General features: G+C 45.1%; 1 protein-coding gene across 2 annotated transcripts in view; it reads right to left on the reverse strand.

Annotated features, from left to right (window-relative positions):
* The window catches only part of LOC139534451 (lysine-specific demethylase 6B-like), a 165,273-nt gene that overhangs the window by 140,500 nt on the left and 11,719 nt on the right, over positions 1-13,054 (reverse strand). For both annotated transcript variants that reach the window (XM_071333614.1, XM_071333609.1), the window contains exons 2-3: positions 12,295-12,444; positions 12,139-12,172 (exon numbers count right to left, since the gene is read on the reverse strand). The gene's annotated coding sequence lies outside the window, so the exon portion shown is untranslated. The remainder of the gene's footprint in view (positions 1-12,138; positions 12,173-12,294; positions 12,445-13,054) is intronic.

A 13,054-nucleotide genomic window follows, 5' to 3' on the forward strand; every position in this document is an offset into this window, starting at 1 on the left:
CACACACACACACACACACACACACACACACACACACACACACACACACACACACACACACACGTTCCCGTGCCTGTGAAAAAAAAAGGTGCTACTCTGAACAGTAAACACACACCGGAGTTGGGGTCAATTCCAGTCAATTCAGAAAGCAAACCCAATTTCAAATGTTCCTCATGGAAAAGCACTGAAGAGAATTGGAATTTCAGTGTACTGCTTCCTGAATTGACTGGAATTGAAATGGAATTGACCCCAATCCTGACACACACACACACACACACACACACACACACACACACACACACACACACACACACACACACACACACACACACACACACACACACACACACACACACACACACACACACACACACACAGGGCATGATGGATGTATGCTTGGCACCCAGAGGCCATGTTGTGTCTGCTGAGCCCTAACCCTTCATTAAACCTGAGCCTCTCCAAGACTGTGATTAGGAGGCTTAGGCTGCAGACTGACTGACACAGGGCCAGGCTCCACATCACCCCCTACTGACAACTACATGTAACTACACCTCCCAGCCAGCACTGCTGTCTATACAGCCTGACCAGGAGGTCTCTCTCTGGGGCCAGGGGGCTGGGTGTTTGGTGTTTGTGTCAGGGGCTGTATTGTCTGCGTACGAGGGGGCTGTGTGTGTATGGGGGGTGTGTATGGGGGAGTTGTGTGTGTATGGGGGGTGTGTGTGGGGGTGCTGTGTGTGTATGGGGGGGTGCTGTGTGTGTATGGGGGGTGCTGTGTGTGTATGGGGGGGTTGTGTGTGTATGGGGGGGTTGTGTGTGTGTATGGGGGGTTGTGTGAGTATGGGGGAGTTGTGTGTGTATGGGGGGGTGCTGTGTGTGTGTATGGGGGAGTTGTGTGTGTATGGGGGAGTTGTGTGTGTATGTATGGGGGGGTGCTGTGTGTGTATGGGAGGGTGCTGTGTGTGTATGGGGGGGTTGTGTGTGTGTATGGGGGGGTTGTGTGTGTGGGTTGTGTGTGTGTGTGGGGGGGGGGGTTGTGTGTGTGTGGGGGGGTTGTGTGTGTGTGGGGGGGTTGTGTGTGTATGGGAGGTGTGTGTATGGGGGGTGTGTGTATGGGGGGGGGAGAAAAGGGCAGAGGAGATTGACTGATGGATCTACTAAACAGGTATCTGGCTAATGTCTACATCTGTCAGAGTGAGTGTGTGTGTGTGTACAACCCCCCATACACACACACACACAGCCCCCATACACACACACAACCCCCCATACACACACACAACCCCCCATACACACACACGCACCCCCATACACTGTTTTGGACAGAATCCATTTTGTAAGATCATTACCAAGACACGGCTTCTACAATGACCTCTGTTAGTGTGAGTGGCCGGAGAACAGACCTCCTACTTCCAACAGAGATTTAGACAGACTGCTTCCTTACAATAAGACACACAGATTTAGACTGGGAATGAAGAAATATCAGCAACAAAATGTTATGTATGATTTTATGATACTACGATAACAATATCCATGATAACAAAACCAGGTAGCATTTTCCTGACTATATAACCACAGCTCAGAGTAGGAAGACGAAGCAGGGCCTATCGTCCCCTATACACCGTATCCATAGGGCACTCTCCTCTCCCCTTTTCTCCTTCTTTACACCCCTTTCACACAAAGGCAGGGGGAGGGAGGAGGGGGGTGGGGTTGGTCAGTGGAGTGTAGAAGAGAGGGTACAGGGTAACATGAGATCAGAAAGCCAGATCAGGAGGACAAGAGCCAGAGGAAAATGGGGGAAGGGAGCAGAGAAGGTCAAGTTGGGAGGGGGGAGGAGAGAAACAGCAGTGATTTTTGGGGTGGATTTTTAAACACGAGATTTGGGGAAAGACCAAGAAAAAAAACATGGCAGGATTTGATGGGATTGCGTTTCCCCCCCCCCCACCCAAAATAAATAAACATTCACTAAGACTGACAGATCATTTGAGCCATTGGGCTCCCGAGGGGCGCAGCAGTCTAAGACACTGCCTCTCAGTGCATGAGGCATCACCACTGGTTCGAATCCAGGCTGTATCACATCCGGCCGTGATTGGGAGTCCCACAGGGCGGGCGTAGGCTGTCATTGTAAATAAGAACTTGTTCTTAACTGACTTGCCTGGTTAAATAAAGGTAAATAATCTCCATGTCATATTTCAATTCTAAAACAACAGAAAAAAACAAAATTAAAAAAAAACAAAAAAAACAACAGAGTCTTTAAAAACAAAGTTCAGTTACACTCCAATCTCTTACAATACCATCTAACTAACTAACTAACCCTCACCAGCCCCCTAAAGAGTTGCAGTGTTGACATACCTGTGCCCTCTCTACACACACATTACCAAACACTTATCTGACACCATCTAGGAGCTCTCAACACCTCTCACAACATGGCAGAGGTATTTTACACAGGTGCACACACACACACACACACACAGACTCACAGTATGGTGGCTGTGACAGTTGATGTAGAAGTAGGTCTGAGTGTTTGAGAGCGAGGCAGAGAGGTGCCAGGGAGGATGCCACTAACAGTTATGCCACCGTGCCAACCACAGACCACAGAGTAGACGTGTGGGTAAACTTCTAGCGATCTCTCTCTCACTATCTCTATGTCTATTTAGCTCTCGCTCTCTCCCCTCACTGTCTCTACATCTATCTCTCTCCTTCTCCTTCTTTCACCAGGCTGGACACTAGAAATAGACGGCAATTTCAGACGTCTGAAAAGGTTCTGAGAAGGTGGATATGTGCCTTCCTCGGAGCTCGTCGGAAAAAGAAAGAAAAGCGATTGGCCGGCACTGGGCGCGAAAACATGCTGCTTAGACCCCTGTACTATGGTGCAGTTCACAACGCTCTATCAAGGCGTGTGAATTCTGGGAATACGGTTCATACCTGATTATAATAGCACGTCGTTTTTCATTATTTTGTTGTAAGCCTTCCCCAAACCATAGTCCTAACCTTAATCACTCTGAATGAATGCCTAACCTGTTAACCTTTGAGTTGTTTCTGTTTCAACCCAGTAACCACGCAGAATGAACCCTGTAACCACGCACAATGAACCCTGTAACTACGCAGAATGAACCCTGTAACCACGCACAGTGAACCCTGTAACCACGCACAGTGAACCCTGTAACTACGCAGAATGAACCCTGTAACCACGCAGAATGAACCCTGTAACCATGCAGAATGAACCCTGTAACTACGCAGAATGAACCCTGTAACCACGCAGAATGAACCCTGTAACCACGCACAATGAACCCTGTAAATACGCAGAATGAACCCAGTTACCACGCACAATGAACCCTGTAACCACGCAGAATGAACCCTGTAACCACGCACAATGAACCCTGTAACTACGCAGAATGAACCCTGTAACCCCGCAGAATGAACCCTGTAACCCCGCAGAATGAACCCTGTAACTACGCAGAATGAACCCTGTAACTACGCAGAATGAACCCTGTAACCCCGCAGAATGAACCCTGTAACCCCGCAGAATGAACCCTGTAACCACGCAGAATGAACCCTGTAACCCCGCAGAATGAACCCTGTAACCCCGCAGAATGAACCCTGTAACCCCGCAGAATTAACCCTGTAACCCCGCAGAATGAACCCTGTAACCACGCACAATGAACCCTGTAACCACGCAGAATGAACCCTGTAACCACGCACAATGAACCCTGTAACCACGCAGAATGAACCCTGTAACTACGCAGAATGAACCCTGTAACCACGCACAATGAACCCTGTAACCAGGCAGAATGAACCCTGTAACCACGCAGAATGAACCCTGTAACCACGCAGAATGAACCCTGTAACCACGCACAATGAACCCTGTAACCACGCACAATGAACCCTGTAACCCCGCAGAATTAACGTGGAATTTCAAAGGGAAACTATGAGATCTTGTTGCTCTCACACCCTCTCTCTCTCTGTTTATCTCTACTTCTCTCTCTTTACCCCTCTGTCTCTCTGTAAAATCTGTTTCACACAGGGGGGGAGGTTATATAAGATAACATGCACTGCAGAGGAGAGCTCTTCTCTCTCATCATATCCCTCTTCCCTCCCTTCTCATCACATTACTCTCTCACAGCCTCATGTTCTCTCTAGCGCTCCCATCTCATCTCTCTCTCTCTCCCTCTTTGTCACTCCATCTTATTTCAGTCTCTCGTTGACAGGCGCCCATCTCTTCTCTCCTCTCTCCTGTTCGATCGCACAAACCAGCCCATTAATGTAACTGATCCCATCAACTGGCGCACACACACACGCACACGCACACACACACGCGATGTATGCTGCGTGCCCATGTCTTCAGCAGGTGGGCACAGTGGATGATGTCAGCTCCTCCTCCTCTCTCTCCTGGCTCCTTCCTCTCCTCCTCCCTCAGTGTGATGCAATGTTCCCTCGCTCCGTGAAGGAGGTGTACGAAAGCCACTCTAGCACCTCCTCTCTTCTCTAGTCCCACAGCTTCCTGCCACCTCCCTCCAGTACTCGAGTCAGCTCTCTATCCCCCTCTCTCTCTCTCTCTATACATATCTATCCCCCCATCTCTCTCTCTGTGTGTGTCTGTATCTGTTTAGTCTGGTTAAGGATTAATGGTCCTACAGTATCCAGCCACAGTCATTAAAATAAAGAGCAACAGCAGTGAGTTAAAGGGGTGTAGAGAGAGAGAGAGATAAAGGGGTGTAGAGAGAGAGAGAGATAAAGGGGTGTAGAGAGGGAGAGAGATAAAGGGGTGTAGAGAGAGAGAGAGAGATAAAGGGGTGTAGAGAGGGAGAGAGATAAGGGGTGTAGAGAGGGAGAGATAAAGGGGTGTAGAGAGGGAGAGAGATAAAGGGGTGTAGAGAGGGAGAGAGATAAAGGGGTGTAGAGAGAGAGATAAAGGGGTGTAGAGAGAGAGATAAAGGGGTGTAGAGAGAGATAGATAAAGGGGTGTAGAGAGAGAGAGAGATAAAGGGGTGTAGAGCGAGAGAGATAAAGGGGTGTAGAGAGAGAGAGAGATAAAGGGGTGTAGAGAGGGAGAGAGATAAAGGGGTGTAGAGAGAGAGAGAGAGATAAAGGGGTGTAGAGAGGGAGAGAGATAAGGGGTGTAGAGAGGGAGAGATAAAGGGGTGTAGAGGGAGAGAGATAAAGGGGTGTAGAGCGAGAGAGATAAAGGGGTGTAGAGAGAGAGAGAGATAAAGGGGTGTAGAGAGGGAGAGAGATAAAGGGGTGTAGAGAGAGAGAGAGAGATAAAGGGGTGTGAGAGAGGGAGAGAGATAAAGGGGTGTAGAGAGGGAGAGAGATAAAGGGGTGTAGAGAGGGAGAGAGATAAAGGGGTGTAGAGAGAGAGATAAAGGGGTGTAGAGAGAGAGATAAAGGGGTGTAGAGAGAGATAGATAAAGGGGTGTAGAGAGGGAGAGATAAAGGGGTGTAGAGAGAGATAAAGGGGTGTAGAGAGAGAGATAAAGGGGTGTAGAGAGGGAGAGAGATAAAGGGGTGTAGAGATGGAGAGATAAAGGGGTGTAGAGAGAGAGATAAAGGGGTGTAGAGAGAGAGAGATAAAGGGGTGTAGAGAGGGAGAGAGATAAAGGGGTGTAGAGAGGGAGAGATAAAGGGGTATAGAGAGAGAGAGATAAAGGGGTTTCATTTCAGTTTGAACGTTTTCATTTATCAAAATCATTGTCACGTGGTTAGTCACAAAAATCTGAATGAAAATGATACAAAGTCATAAATAATTAGCATAATAATAACATCCACATCAAAATCTGTCTGTTTAAGCTAGAGATATATATTTGTTGTTGTTGTTGCACGGGAAGCGTCTCAATCCACCACATCCGCCAACGGCGGCCTTCCTCATCTGCGGTGGAAGGTGGCCGAGCCACAGTGGTGTTTTGTCAGACCATGAGACATCCCGAAAATGTGTCTTCTCACGAAAATGTCTGTGCGTCTGAACGGTTTGACCTACAATCAAATATGACCACGATATGACCACAATATGACCACGATGTGACCACAATATGACCACGATATGACCACAATATGACCATGTTCTCCGCTCACGGGACTCGTCTGAAGTCGGTACCGCCGATCTGCCAACTTCTGTCTGTAGCGGCTGAACAGTTTGGGCAACACACTGATATGGAGAGGTGAGACTCTCGCGAACACGTCGGTTGTTTTGCTCTCTAACCCTAACCTCGTCTGAAGGTAGCCTGGTACAAGTTCAGAAAATGAATGGAAGTATACACTGAGTGGACAAAACATTAAGAACACCTTCCTAATATTGAGTTATTCACCTTCAGAATGGCACACACACACAACCCATGTCTCAAGGCTTAAAAATCATTCTTTAAATCTGTCTCCTTCCCTTCAACTACATTTATTGAAGTGAATGTAACAAGTGACATCAATAAGGGATCATAGCTTTCCCCTGGAGTCACCTGGTCAGTCTGTGTCATGGAAAGATGAAAGATGCATAATGTTTTGACCACTCAGTGACTATGGAAGTAGTTCAGGTCAGTGGCGATTTTAGCATGTCAATCTTGGTGGGGCAAACAAAACATTTGGGGGATGCATGCCAGTAAAGCCACTACACAACACAACACTAAACAATACATTAATTGCACTATAGCGCTGACAAACGGTGCCCACAAACTGTTAGGGCCTACATAAAGCTGTCCTAACACCTTACCACAGCTACACCTGGCTTTCAGCGGAGCCTTGTCTGGCAGAAAAACAGTTCATTCAGCCTCATTTACTGCCTTTTAAATAAACATAGCTGATATGACTAATGGGGTTTCTACTGACAATTGAGATGTACAAACTACGGCATAAAGGGACGACAAGCGGATAAGAGGCAATCCGGAATTTCGATTCCGGATTGACATTAATGATCAAGCAACGACGGACGTAGTCAATATAACTACTTGTTCGGCACTTTTGAAATGTACAGCGGCAGAATTCAGAACATGGGCCGTTCTTACAGTGTTCTCCCCGTTTAGCACCGTTACGTTTTATCTATAATTTCTCTTCATATAACAAGGATTGAAAAGGATTTGTCAGTAGATTGTCGACGTGATTCATGATGATGACTGCTAGCTAAGATTTTGAAAGTATGATGTTGACATGATCAGTCCAATCAAAGCTACCGTACATATAACGTGATTTGACGTCATTTTATCTGTGGCCAATGACCTTGAGCTTTCTTGGAAGGGCACTTGTAATATAAATTCATGGCAGGACCCAAAGGGCTGAAATTTTGGATGTCTACCCTTACTAAGCACTTAAAATTGGCGATGACGTACTGTCCCCATGAGTGACAGAGCACTGAGCCAATCACGGCGCAACGCTCCATATTTTCTGCTGGCTCGCCCCACCACCACAGAAAGTACTGAGCTACTAGGCTGAAACACCTGCATTTTGTTGCTGCCTTACTCAAGACAACTAAAAAGAGACCATGTATGTATGCAGCTTTATTAACTCAATGATATATATATATTTTTTTTTTACATTGTTTGCAAACTGATATGTGACACGTATTAATGCCAAAATAACATGCAAAACAGGCAAGCCTAAAATTTGTTTTCTTTTTGTGCTAAAAATGTGGGGCTCGAAACAGGTTGGGCAGGATCCTGAATGAAGGGTCGCCACTGGTTTAGTGCCCCAAAATATGTGTTAAATATGGGTAAAAACATTGAAAAATAATTTCCTGATCTTTATTATATCTCTCAGATAAAGGACAGACACTTTAAAACAAACTTCCATTAGATGTATTTTTTGACTATCTGTTTGCCATGTATGAATATGTTATTCAATGCGTTTCTATGGGCTAATAGCCGTAAGGCCAAATTCAGTGTTTCATCAAATACTTTTTGACATATTTTTTTGATACCTAAAGGGGTCTTAAAATTCAAAATCAAATCGCTAAATGATCCTTCTTACGAACATCTTAACAATTCCATATGTTTGCTTAGAGGAACCCATCCCACCACTTTTAAGGATTGTGAAATAAACCCAAACTTGTTCCTCACAAGTGTAGCAGGTTGTGAACTCTGCAAACAACCTTTCCACTCTGAGGATGAGAACGGTAAATGACTGTAATTAACACCAAAAAAAATCAAAGGGCAAACAGTTCCCGCCGTGAATGCACAAGAATTGGCAGGAGACAGCTAAATCATTCTGGAGAGAGACTAGCCTATATCTTCGCCAAACACCCCTCCCCCTCTTATTGTCTCAACATTTTTAATCATGCTTAATACACATTATTTTCACACATATTTGAAATGCTTTCACTGACAGCAGCAACTCCGTAATCAACTTGGCATATTGCCACGCGCGCTGCCAAAATCACAGGCTTCCAAAATAGGCATAGACTTACGAGTTTGTGATCTGAATCAATGCACAGCTATTTTCTAAAAGAAGCTAATGTTCCTTCGATTCCTCTGTGGCTAAGTCATGCTTTCTGGTGATGTATTTTGAATGATTGTATTTATTTCTGTATAGACAGGAGTAATTATATAATTGAGTAAAAATATTTTCATTTACTTCCCTATTTTTTATTTAACATTTATTTAACTAGGCAAGTCTACCAAACCTTCCCCGAACCCAGACGACGCTGGGCCAATTGTGCGCCGCCCTATTTGGACTCCCGATCACGGCCGGTTGAGAAACAGCCCGGGATCGAACCAGGGTCTGTAGTGACGCCTAAAGCACTGCGATGCAGTGCCTTAGACCGCTGCGCCACTCGGGAGGTTGGATCCACCACCATAACATTTCTCTCCTAGTCCATTGGTTTTCATACCAACTTTCTTTCACAGTCCAGAAGCCAAAGGCACAATCCTACTCATTTTAGAAATCCATCCTAGTTGTTGCATTTTTCGATCCACCCTCTTTCTAAGTTTCCAACAGAGATTTATCTCTGTCACATTTGGATCCGCTATCAGACCTTTTATTGCCTGCTTCATTACACAAGTTGCAATGTTCTGTTAAGCTATATTACCATAATCTAAATGGGATTTCTGTTATTCTGAGCACCGCGGGTGGACGCCCTAACGGGTTATGCACCCAATTCATATGGGTCCGGTACATTTCTCAAATGGCCAATTAAAATATTCCCGGTCAAGTTGTCCGGCGCCACATTTTCCTAACGGAAACTCTGGTGTGTGTCTGCGATGGCTGCAGATGGACAGGGTTGTCATGGTGATTGATGCCAGCGCTCAACCCGACCTTCTGATGGTTTATGGTCTGGATTACCCAGAAACAGTCCCGCATCTCTCTCTCTCACACACACACACACACACACACACACACACACACACACACACACACACACACACACACACACACACACACACACACACACACACACACACACACACACACACACACACTGCATTCAAGGTAAACTGTTACAGAGCCAGACAACAGTAACAAGTAAAAGGAAAGATCAGATACTCAACAACAAAACAGCAAACCTCAGACAGAAATAACACGTTCTGTACCAGCACACACAACCAATGCTTCTCATGTGCACATGATTCTACCCCGTACCTCCTCCGAATTATTTTGGTCTTTTAAGACCAGTAACTACTTTCTATCTACACCTCCCACTTCAACACACACACACACACACACACACACACACACACACACACACACACACACACACACACACACACACACACACACACACACACACACACACACACATACGCAGGTGCACACAAAGCCACAGTGTTTGGCAGGCAGTCAATGTGTGCAAGACCACGTTCAATACCCAGTGGTAATGTAATATAGCTGAAAGAGAGGCTGAATGACTGAGAGACCCAGGTGTGACTCTGTGGGGTCCTGGGGAGAGGGGGGACAGGGGCGTACATGTGTGTGTGTGTGTGTGTAAGAGAGAGAAAGAAAGAGAGAGAAGGGTGTGTGGGGTGTTACAAGGTGTGTGTGTGTGTGGGCGCTTGTTTGGGCCGTTCGCTCCCCTCCAGGAAATAAGCTGTACCCAGACAGGGCCTCTCTGCTCGGCACAGGGCCAAAACGCTGAACATCATGTGTGTGTGTGTGTGTGTGTGTGTGTGTGTGTGTGTGTGTGTGTGTTCTGGCACCCACCTAGAAACACAACGTAGAGCTCTCCTGTGACATGTTGTCATGCTTTAACAAAGAGGGAGAGAGAGAAAGAGAGAGAGAGAGAGAAAGAGCGAGAGAGAGGGGAGAACGAGAAACATGGACGAGCGATAGAGCGAGAGAGAGAGGGGAGTGGATTGCAAGGGTATCCGCCCAGTTACAGTCCAAATCAAATCGACCACACACACAACTGGATTCCCTTTGCAGGCCTCAAGAGATATGTATGAAATTGTTAACAGTGAGAGTAAGCCAAAACCAGAACACACACACACACAGATCAGACCGCCCAGTCACAGGAGGACATCAGATAACCACTGCTGTGAACGAGGGAGGAGTGGCCAGAAAACACACCAGAGATCTCTCTCTCTCTCTTTCTCCTGTCTATCATCCCTCGATCGTTACCTCTCATTAAACCACAAAACGGCACATTTTAGAATGGCCTTTTATTGTCCCCAGCACAAGGCACACCTGTGTAATAATTCTTGACTTGATATGCCACACCTGTCAGGTGGAGGGATTATCTTGGCAAAGGAGAAATGCTCACTAATAGGGATGTAAACTAATTTGTGCACCATATTTAAGAGAAATAAGCTTTTTGCGCATATGGCAAATATTTTATTTCAGTTCATGAAACATGGGACCAACACTTTACATGTTGCGTTCATATTTTGTTCAGTGTAGTCCAGAAGTAAAATTTGTCTTAACAAATCACATAATAAGTTATATGGAATCACTCTGAGAATTAATAGGGGTTGACATGATTTTTTAAATGATTTTCCTCTGTCCGACATACATACATCTTCAACTATGAAGACCAGGGAGCTTTTCGAAAGCCTCATAAAGAAGGGCAGTGATTGGTAGATGGGTAACAATAACAAATCAGACACCTAATACATCTTTAAGCACAGTCAAGTTAATAATTATGCTGTGGATTATGTATCAAACCACCCAGACACATCAAAGATGCAGTCATCCATCTGAACTGAGCTGCAGGACAGGAAGGAAACTGCTCTGGGATGTCAACATGAGGCCATTGGGGATTTAAAAACCTTTCAATGGTTGTGACGGGAGAAAAACGATGGATCAACATTGTAGTGACTCCACAATAATGACCTAAATAACAGAATACAAATATACATCATAAAATTTTTTCCAAAACATGAATATGTATGCAACAAGGCACTAATGTAGAAACACGGCAAAGGAATACACTTTTTTGCCTAAATGCAAAGTCTTATGTTTTGGGCAAATCCAACACAATATCAGAGTAACTGCCTCCTTATTTTCAAGCATGGTGGTGGCTGCATCATGGTATGGGTATGCTTGACATTGGCAAAGACAAGAGAGATTTTATAGGATGAAAAGAAACGGGATGGAGCTAAGCACAGGCAAATCCTAGAGGAAAACCTGCTGCAGTCTGCTTTACACCAGACACCGAGAGAGGAATTCACCTCTCAGCAGGACAATAACCTACAACACAAGGCCAAATCGACACTGCAGTTGCTTACCAAGAAGACAGTGAATGTTCTTGAGTGGCCAAGTTCGTTTTTTTACTTAAATCTGCTTTAAAAGCTATGGCAAGACTTGCTGTCTAGCCATGATCCCCAACACCTTGTCAGAGCTTGAAGGATTTTGAAAATAACAGGCAAATATTGCACAACACAGGTGTGCAAAGCTCTTATAAGACTTACCCAAGAAGACTCACAGTTGTGATCGCTGCCAAAGGTGTTTCTAACATATAATGTGTCTAATTTTTATTATTCTTTCAAAAGAAATGTCCACTTGACATTAAGAGTATTTTGTGTAGATCACTGACCAAAAAAAGGCAATTAAATCGATTTTAATCCCACTTTGTAACACAATAAAATGTGAAGAAATCCAAAAGGGTAGACTTTCTATAGTCACTGTGTACAAACAGTGACAGACGCATACATACACAGACAAACACAAGCACAGACGCACAGCATCAGCATTTGTATAAATGCACAGAGACATACAGACACACTTCCTTACCTGGCCAACTGCGTGCTCCAACCAGACTGCCCCGCTGCAGGAGAGAAACGTCAAATCATTCTGTCGGCGCAATGCAGAATGCTCTAAAATCCACTTTCTTTCAACAACAAAAAAAGTATCATCAAATGATATCACTTGATAAGATGCCAAACTTACCATTCCCACACTTCATAATGACTGGCTCTTTGCTGTGGCCGCACAGCCCTGACCGTGATGTTAACATCTTTAATGTTTGTTCAGGTGATGCCGGGCTGGCCCACGCCAACAGCATACCGAGGCCGTGTCATCGTGTTAGGCCTTGTTCCGCTGTGAATAGAGAAGCACGTCAGTGCAATGACATTAGAACTGTAGAGAAGCCGAGAGGCCCGGCATGACAGGTAAGGACTTAAGTTGTGTGTCTGAGGAGAAATCAGGGAGCTCACAAGAACATGGTGGTGAGTAATAATGGCGCTAATTTGTTGTTATAGATTAACACACTTATCCTGAACGTGTTACAACATCACCAGCATGTTTATGTTAGCAGCTTCAGCCAGGAGACACTTAGACGGAGTATTGTCGGGGTGTGTGTCGGTCTCTAGTGGATTCTTGATTGTATCACGTGAGCATTTCGATGCCACATCAAATCAAATCAAAATGCATTTGTCATATGCCCCGAATACCTCAGGCGTAGACTTTACCGTGAAATGCTTACATACGAGCCCTTAAGCAACAACGCAGAGTTAAAAAATACGAACAATATGCTAAATAAAAAGGAAATAATAACGCAATAAAATAACAATAACGAGGATACAGTATATACAAGGAGTACAGGTACAGAGTCAATGTGCAGGGGTACGAGGTAGTAATATGTACAGGTAATATGTGCAGGTAATATGTACAGGTAATATGTGCAGGTAATATGTACAGGTAATATGTG

Source organism: Salvelinus alpinus, chromosome 11, assembly GCF_045679555.1.
Source record: "Salvelinus alpinus chromosome 11, SLU_Salpinus.1, whole genome shotgun sequence".
NCBI lineage: Eukaryota > Metazoa > Chordata > Actinopteri > Salmoniformes > Salmonidae > Salvelinus > Salvelinus alpinus.